At 40.7% G+C, this 7121-nt stretch overlaps 1 long non-coding RNA gene across 1 annotated transcript; it reads left to right on the forward strand.

Moving 5' to 3' along the window:
- Positions 1-860: 860 nt before the first annotated feature.
- Positions 861-5699, forward strand: LOC104948145 (uncharacterized). The gene is made up of 4 exons (XR_798639.1): positions 861-1752; positions 2113-4845; positions 4967-5029; positions 5182-5699. It is a non-coding gene; the product is annotated as an uncharacterized lncRNA (long non-coding RNA).
- Positions 5700-7121: the final 1422 nt, after the last annotated feature.

The raw sequence follows: 7121 nt of genomic DNA on the forward strand, positions 1-7121 counted from the left end.
CTGGCATATAGTTTCAAGCCAGTACTTGTGCGGACTGTTGTTTTTATGCGGCACCGGCTTAAACAGGTCATGTGATCTGATCACGCCGGCATTATTCTTATCATTCTTTATGAGCGCAGTAATGGTAAGGTAGCCTATCTAATTACTTATTTATAAAGTGGAGACAAGGCAGAAATCCTACAATGAAGTGGGACACTGTTCTCCGTGAGATCAAGAAGCTAAAACTACGTTTTATTCAAATTCCAATTATTGACGGGAAGAGCGGTGTAAATGGGTGGCATATATGCATTTGAAAAGAAATGGTAATCACACAGTTATCATACAATAGGCTTAAACAAATATAGCTCTACACCCCTGGCCGAAATGTCCTTAAAATGAAGTCCGAGTTCGACATTTTAATTCATGTCCTGCCAACACTGGAAGGACAGAAGGCGACACGCCCGTTCTAAGCCGTGTCCCTCACTCCTCACATCCCAAGCTGCATCCCCAAAAAGTGTATTATGTCGTTACATCGTTTCAGATGTTATCTTTCAGTTTTGCTCTTGATAAGCCATTAAAACAGTAAAAACACATTCAGTTTCCTTTTGCTTTTTGTGTCACCTGTACACCAGGTGTCTTGGTGTACAGGAGACAGGAGTTTTACTGTATTCAGTAATCGGTAACTGATTAAATTGACAAAGTAACCCTCCCAACCCTACACTACACATTTTTTTGGGATTTTTTAACACCATAGTCCCTATTATATTCGTAGAAAGGCAGGAAATTGAATTAAATCGGAAAAATGTTTAATTGTGTTTCGTAAAAGTTTATATTGTTGTGAATGTCAACCATTAATTTTCCTTTCTTTTGTTTCCTAGACCTCAGAGGTGACTGAAGTCCTCACTTGAAAGACTTCTCTACATGCAATGAGATCTGGATATCACCACATCCAAGGAGGGGACTGTTCTAAGTTTCAACACTCTAGTTATGTTGGCACTCTCCTGTCCCCTCATGACATTAAAGGCACACCTGTATCAGTGGTTCCCCCTGAAAATGGAATAAAAAACAACATGATAGCCATTCAACTTCCTGGAGAGCTTAGAGTAGCTCATGGCTCAGCTCAGTTGCAGCAAGGCTATGCACATTCCAAACAACATTTTAAGAGACTCCACCGCCATCCAAAGTCACAGTCAAGCATACTAGACTGTGAATTCCAGCCCCTTATACCTGGGGATAGTGCATGTTACTCTCAGGGCAGTCGCATCCAAATAAGCCGAGAGGAAAATGGTAATCTTTTTTCATCAACACATGTCTCTGGTTATTTGGGGAATATTGCTAAATCTGTTTATAACACTTCCTATCAGCAGCAGGACTGCTCTCGCTCTGTAAGCAGAGACAAAGTCTTGCCAGTTGAAGAATTGGAACCACCTACAGATGAAGAAATACATGACTATGTTGCAAAACGCGTCGCATATTTTCGGACTATATCAACACATGTACCTTCCAAAAAGCTGTGCAACAGGGACTCTCCACTGCAGTCTGACCACATCTCACCAAAGGTTGACTGTTTTTCCCATCTCCCCAAAACCTCTGACGGTGAAGACATGGGGAGGCAAACTCTCAGCAACGCTGTAAATGAGGAGTGCACTGCAGCAGTTGGACCAGCACTTGAAGAGGACAATTCAAAGGGCAGCAAAGCATTTGCTGTGTTAAGGCCCAAGTCTAAAGGGATCGACGATTGCTCTGCATCTGCGTCAGAGAAACATTCAAAAGGTACACTATTCCCTGCTGTCAAACTCAAAACATGCTCCTAAAGAATCTGTTGAGAAGAGTTCATCGATATATTTAGATTTGTCAGTAAAAGAAAACCCTTGGACATATATATACCTGCACACGGCAATAACGAACTTGTTTATTCAGATGGCTGAGGATATAAAAAAAATTGGTAGCAATTATTATAAAAGTTTTCATAGCAGATGGTATGAAATGTATTTACAGGATGGCATGAACACTCACTGAAGGAGCTCATTGCTTGTCTGGAGAATTTAGAGAACATTGCAGAGCTGGAGAAGGTCATACTGCGACAATATTGGAATGGGAGTAAAGATAACATTCATCTCTTTGCATCCACAGAACATCCACGAAAAATGAAGAAGGTTCCTGCCCCTTGCACAAGGGAAGAAGATGGAAGGCCAGTGGTAGCCGCAGCAGTGCCTGAAATGACCTGTGAAGAAATGACTGAGAAGCAATCCAGTTTGATTTTCAACGGTAGCCCGTCAGAAAAACAGAAGTCCTTTTCGTTAAATATTAAAACAAATTTTGGAGACAAAAGCCAACTGCCTGATGTTTCTAGGGCTCCCAAACACACCATGGAGAGGGAGACCGGCAAAGTGGCTCTAAAACCAGTGGAGGCAGTTGGGTTGGACAGTCTGCGCGATATGAACGACGTCTCAGGGGATCCTCAAATCAAGCTAACTTCAGTGCTATCTGAAAACAAAGCTTTTGGACAAGCATCACTCATTGAAAATCAACAATGCACCACGCTATATTCAGCTGTTGATGCACTTAAAATTCATAATGTATGGTCAATTCCTACAAACCAAAGTGAAGGGCATAGCAGCCAAACAAGTTATGAAGGTCCAAGAAAGGATGCAGGTTCTACGCGCTCACAAACTGATTCAAGCATAGCCCTTTCAGAAAACAAAGTTGATTACTTTCCTACAGCTTCTGAAGACGTTATGAAAGATGAAAGTCCCCACATTGACGATATGACTGCAGAGACCTCTTCAACTACACCAGATCCCAACGATAAGCAGTCATCATTTGAAAATGGAGGCGCTGGATTGAAAGATGAAGATACTGATGATTATGAGGGTGATTATGAGGATGATGATGATATGTTATTCATACCTATAACTATTTCCGACGTTACATTTGAAGATCAAGATCAAGAGAGCCAAGAAAAAGATGGGCTAGATGGTGGAGAAACAGAAGACCAAGAAAGACAGTGTGATCCAAATCCAAACCACTATCCAAAATCAGTACTAGCTTGTGGTTCTAGACAAATGAAAAAGTTTGACACAATTGAAAGCTTTTTAAAAGATGTGAATTCTAAGAAAATACAGGTGAAATTGGTTGGCACACCTGCATTTGAAATTGACTCTGAGGGAGAAGGTTGGTGTCATACACCTCATAACAGGAGACAGTCTTCAGACAGCTGTGAAACTGACGACAGTTGTGATTACCCATTCGATTCAGATAAAAAACAGTTACCACTGTCCAGGAGTTTGTTTGTAAAGGGTATTTCGAATAAAAAAGAAATAATAATAATTCAATCTGACTCTGAAGATGATGTTGAGCAAAAGAAGCCAAAAAGGAAGAAACTTTTCGCTTCCAGCTCAGAGGACAGCGACAGTTCCACATGTAGTCACCCAAAGACACATTCATCCGAAACTGAAGGCAGTCAATGTGAAACTTCAGAAGAAAACTCTACAAAAAAACGACGGTTATCTGCAGACTCGCCAACACGCCAATCTAAATGCCATGATGCACCGTTCGAAGAAGGGATGCAGAATGCATGCTCTGACCTGTTGCACAGTGAAGAAATGAATGGGCAGCTGGGTGGCTCCACCGAGAGTGTAATAGTCATTGATTCTGACACAGAGGACGAAAATACATTCATCTGTTCAGGGTCGGACGACAGCGATCGCCGATGTGTTGAACAGAAAATACAGTCCCCTTTAACTGTGAAAAGTGGTAATGGTTCTGCTAAAGACATTCTTCAAGAAGTCAGACAGTCTTCTGCAGACTTATCGCAGTCACTGAACCAGTCAATGCTTCATGATGCACCACAGAAGACAAACGGACATGATTCTGATGTGATAAAGAAAAGACATTATCAAAAACGCAGGGTAAAGTCTAAAAGAATAGTCTCATCAGAATCAGAGGAAAGTGATGATGAAACTGTGGACAGTCTTTGTGGAGCTGCTAATGAAAAGTCAAAAAATAACAGTTTGTCTTCCAAGGATCCAAAAGATAAGCAACCCCAGTCTTTGAACAAGAAGGCCAACTCAACTTCAGGTTCAAAATCTGTGATTCCTCGCTCAGTTGTTGAAAAGCCTAATCAACATCATAAACTCTTTAAAGCATCTAACAACGACCGACAGGTTAAAGATTGCAATCCAAAGTCCTCCACAGCATCCAGTAAAAAGACTGACTCTGTCGATAAAAATACATTGGATTTGCCCAAACCAAAACGTGCAAACGATGGACCACATACAACAAAGCATAGCGTTCAGGTCAATGATAAAAAAAACACATTATTTTCAAGACAACATTCCTTACCGGGCCAGAAATGCACATCCACCTCGGTCAGTGAAAAACATTCTAAAGCCAGACGAAGCTCAGCCGGCTCGAGAGATTTATCTCCATCTGGAGAAACACCGGCGTCCTCTAATCATCCTGCTTCCAAACAGACCATATATACTCCCAGACATAATTTGTCTACGTTAAGACTACGGTGCTCTGTCTCTTGTGATGAAAGGTCAACGATGAACCATCCTGTCAATCCCACAAAATGCCCTTCACCAACTTCTGCAACAATGGAAACATCAGCAAGGAAACGGTTGACAAAAGAAATGGAGCTCTTTATCCCAATTGGAAACGAGTTGGGTAAGAAACTAAAAAAGACAAAATCCACCCTGGGAATGGAGGATGACGTGACAACCGGGACTTTGCCTAGTCGACATAACAGGGCACCCATACAGAGGCAAAACTCCAAGTCTGCAACCCCCCTTATGAAAAGGACCAAGTTTGATGCAGTACAGTTGACAAAAGCTAGGATCCGGGATACCCCAAAGGAACAAGGTGTGTTCTTTTGAAGTGCACTTTTTTTTTTGATTGTTCTTCAAATAGTCTGATAGTAGTGAAATGTATTTTGTATGTGTCTAATAAGAATGTGTGTTCCTAATCATTATTCCTACTATAGATAACTACGATTGTAAAGGTTACAAATGGTCAGAGAAGCCAACAGTGACAAAGCCAATACAAGGTATTACCTAAACAAAATTCTAACATGGTTTGATCTGAGTAAGAACAATTGTCTTACAGCCAACCAATGCACAATGCAATTTCCTTTGGGTTTCTGCAGTACCGGTTTAACTCTTTTATTATTTTTTTTGTACCTGCAATTTTTCATTTTAGGTTTAAGCAGGAAGAGAAAGATGTGTAGATCTCATCCAAGTTCCCGCTAGTGAGAAAAAGGATGGCAGTGTCTACCAATGCAAATCAAGTTTTTCTCACTCCCTAAAGGACAGGTGGCTGATTCGGGAAGCAGCAGTTCTGGATTTTGAGCTTGTCTATGTGGGAACTGTATATACATTTGTTTGCTTGTTGTCAGATGTTATTGTTACTGGCTTCCTAAAGCTATTTTATATTATTTTATACATTTTTATTTTGCATATTTTGTACTTTGATAACCCACTTATGTTCCTATGGGCGAGTTTGTATCTTTCTGTTTTTTAAAATATGACTGTATACAAAACCTTAAATTAATACATTTCTCAATTTGTCTTGCAGTACTTATTTTTCGACACTAGAGGGAGACAATGTTTTATATACTGCACAAACAGCACCAGTGCCCGTTCAACCATATGATGAGGGGCAGCAGTGAGAGAAGCTATGTTGCAACCTATTTATAAACATGGTTATGTGTTGATGAATCATTTGTATAATTGTTTTTGTCTTCCAATGTTGAAATATTAAGACTATAAAAAAAAAAGAAGAAAAAAAAAGATCAGGTATGAATTAAGGTGACTATAGAGTTAATAAGCACCATATCAAATGCATAATTTATAAATGCGCCTACATTTGACCTTAAATACATTTTCAGAAGTTTTTTAGCTCTTAAACCTACCAGAAAACCTATAGGCAAATTAAAATGATAAAATACATCAATTATTCCTTTTAAACATTATCTAAAAATACCTACATTGAATGATCAGAAAGGACATTTATGATTTCAAAGCAGCCCTAACCTGGATATCACTGTTTTCATAGTACACATCAACACTGTGGTGACACGAACATTTATGAATTTTCATCTTCGTTTATTCATCTTTATAGATTATATACACACAATTGTTTGAATGTAGTCTACCTGACTATGACTGGGGCCCCAATTTCGAAATGCTACACCCCTGGCCAAAGCCTGCTAATCTATCCATCCGTCTTCTCCCCGCTTATCTGTGGTCGGGTCGCGGAGGTAGCAGCTCCAGACTGCTAATGACACAGACAAATGTAAAGTTCCCATGTCATGGCCATAATTCCATTGTTGAGGTCTACTAGAATAGATTTTTATTGTGCAATTTCCCAAAATCACATTGGTTTCTCATACAGCATCTCTGTCTGTATAGTATGTATATTCACTCTCTGTCCTAAACGGCTTGTTGGAGCTCCTGCCCCCCTCCCTATGAGCCCAGTGGCCGTCTGCGAGACAGCGAGGCACAGCAAAACCAGCCCGAACACACACAAACCCGCAGCCTGGTTGGGAGTTTGTGGGTGTTTCTCAATCGCGAGTAAAACTGCTCCAGAGCCACTATTTCAAGCATACTAAGTCATCGAGTGCCGCCAAAGTACTGTTCCAATCAGGGCCGGCTCTAGACAATTTGCTGCCCGAGGCGAGATTTTATCTCTCCAGTTTTAAACAATATTTTTGGTTTACTGTCCTATTGTATACATTGGAATGATTTCAAACCTGTTTATCCCAATAATTATAAAGGAGTGCCTTGGAAATATGTGTTTGAGACCCACTGAGATAACTTAGACTAAAGTTAACTATCTAAACAGCACCGGTACTGGTGCACCCTCCCTCGCTCCCATGCTCACTCGCCCTTTGGCTGTGAGCTGCGGGCGCCAGATAAGCCAACATCCCCCATTTTCCTCACTTACAGCGCCCATCGTACAGGGCAAATGAAAAGTGTAATCGGGGTGAAAAGGGTGTTACATTTACTTAATTATGAATATTGTTACATCAAGGCCGAAAATTAGGATGAGCACCAACGGTCAATCATGTTTTTTTCCCTCCCTACCAGCGCAGCGTCTCCCCAGATCTGGCGCCCTAGGCGAACATCTATAACGCCAGT

The sequence above is a fragment of the Notothenia coriiceps genome, unplaced genomic scaffold, assembly GCF_000735185.1.
Source record: "Notothenia coriiceps isolate Sejong01 unplaced genomic scaffold, NC01 NC01_scaffold00013807, whole genome shotgun sequence".
Classification (NCBI taxonomy): Eukaryota; Metazoa; Chordata; class Actinopteri; order Perciformes; family Nototheniidae; genus Notothenia; species Notothenia coriiceps.